This window comes from Ovis canadensis, chromosome 21 (genome assembly GCF_042477335.2).
Source record: "Ovis canadensis isolate MfBH-ARS-UI-01 breed Bighorn chromosome 21, ARS-UI_OviCan_v2, whole genome shotgun sequence".
Taxonomy (NCBI): domain Eukaryota; kingdom Metazoa; phylum Chordata; class Mammalia; order Artiodactyla; family Bovidae; genus Ovis; species Ovis canadensis.
In genome coordinates this window covers 56,692,366-56,694,427 of record NC_091265.1, presented here as the reverse complement: position 1 = coordinate 56,694,427, position 2,062 = coordinate 56,692,366, and the positions used below count along the sequence as shown (strand labels likewise).

The 2,062-nt window shown below is 45.2% G+C and overlaps 1 pseudogene; it reads right to left on the bottom strand.

Moving 5' to 3' along the window:
- Positions 1-621: 621 nt before the first annotated feature.
- LOC138426801 (transmembrane protein 183 pseudogene) lies at positions 622-1,779 on the bottom strand (annotated as a pseudogene).
- Between the last annotated feature and the right edge of the window lie 283 nt (positions 1,780-2,062).

Here is a 2,062-nt window from a genome sequence, read left to right as displayed (position 1 = left end):
TCCAAGGAGCAAGTGTCTCTTAATTTCATGGCTGCAGTCACCATCTGCAGTGATTTTGGAGCCCAAGAAAATAAAGTCTGTCAGTCTTTCCATTGTTTCCCCATCTATTTGCCATAACGTGATGGGACCGGATGCCATGATCTTAGTTTTTTGAATTTTTTTTTTTAAGGTTCTGAGAACCCAGTCACCTGTTTTATTTCTAGATAAGGGTAAAGGGAAACAAGGAAATATTCACTTGAATTTGAGGGGCAGCTAAACTGAAAGCAATAGTAGCAACAACTTTAGGCCTCTAAGGTTACTCTGATCCATAAAGGAATGTTAAAATTTCCTTGTTTGGAGATTTAAGGGTTTAATTTTCCCCTAAAGCAAGATCATTCACTTTGCCTGGGATAAAAGAACAAAGAACAACAAACTCAGTAGCACCAAATGGGGTTTAACACAGAAAATAGGGCCAGGTTTCTCCTTTCAAATGCAAAAGTTAAAATATATTTATAAATATTAGTTGTTTTTCCTCCTGATTCGATCCTTCTTCTTCTAGCAGGAACCCCAGAAACCTAAACAGCATGTGCATTACTGACTAGATATACAATCCAGCTGCCCCTTCCAAACTGGAATCTGATTACAAATGGACTGGCCTAGCTCAAAGCTGCCCTCAGTGACAGGAAGTAATATCTACGCTCTCAGAGAAGACGGATACTGAGGATGCCACCAGTCAAAAAGTTGAACTCTGTGCACTGGGTCCAGGATGACTTGCACACCCTATTCACTGCGCAGTTTCTGACCACCACGGACAGGATAATCTTGGAACACCAGTCTCATTCAATGATGCTGCATGTCCGTGCTCACACTGATAGTAAACAGGGTAAATAGCATTCCCGTGACAATTGGAATAAAGACGAAATTGAGGGTGGTGACCTGCAGTAGGCAGCAGTCGTGGTCTGGGTTGTTATGAACATCTTGGTACTGAATGGGAGGCTGCAGTCCTTCCATGCACTTGCTCTTTAATCTTGGGGACTGTTTTTTGTACTTGAAGTTGAATTCCCACATTGGTTCCTGGCTGTTCCCAACAATCTTTCTGCACCAGAAAAGTAAGCATTTGGAATTCTTTAATATACTAGAAGTGCTTTTTGGAATGGCTGGATTCTTGGAGATTTGCGCAGCAGATGGCTCATACATGTGGTACAGAGACCGGATCACACATGCCTGAAGACCGTGCAGCTTCTCCACTGACTCAGGTCACAGGTGCTAAGGCAGAGAGGCATCCAGTGTGCAGTGTCTTCCGTACAACCTTGTCCAAAAGGTAGCAGTGCAAATGAGAGTCCAGGCATTCTTACAAATTGGGGAAAAATTCAGTGTTCTCAGGACAGATACAGGGGGCCAGCAATAGCCAAATATCTATGGGATACTCTTCTCCTCCAGTCCCATCCAGGTCTTCTCTTGTGCCTCTTGCTCTTCTTTTTTCTGGAGATAGTTCTCTCATGGATGCTTTCCCTCCTGGGCATCAGTCTCACCACTGCTATTTATGATGTCACAGGGCTTACCAGCTCCAGAAAGAGCTTCCACTGAAGGAACCTGGGAGGCTTCCTGCTGAACGGCATTGGCGACAGCTTTCTTGACCCTTCCAGACCTCATGACGGCTGGATCTGAGTTGGCAGAATCCACCACGGTCACTCTGCCTGAGCAGGCATCTTAGGCCTGGAACTTGAGTCGCTTCCCTCTCTTGGGCACGGCGACAGTGTTGGGACGAGACTGGGTTAGAGGGCCAGGACCCCAGGCCATGTTTCGGGCCAGAGAGTGAAATCTGTCAGCCTAGGGCCAACTCTGGCTGGTTCCACTGCCATCCCACTCCCGAATGTTGAGTTTTAAGCCAACTTTTCCACTCTTCTCTTTCATCTTCATCAAGAGGCTCTTTAGTTCTTCTTCATTTTCTGTCATAAGGGTGGTGTCATCTGCCTATCTGAGGTTATTGATATTTCTCCTGGCAATCTTGATTCCAGCTTGTGCTTCATCCAGCCTGGCATTTTGCATGATGTACTCTGCATAGAAGTTAAATAAACAGAGT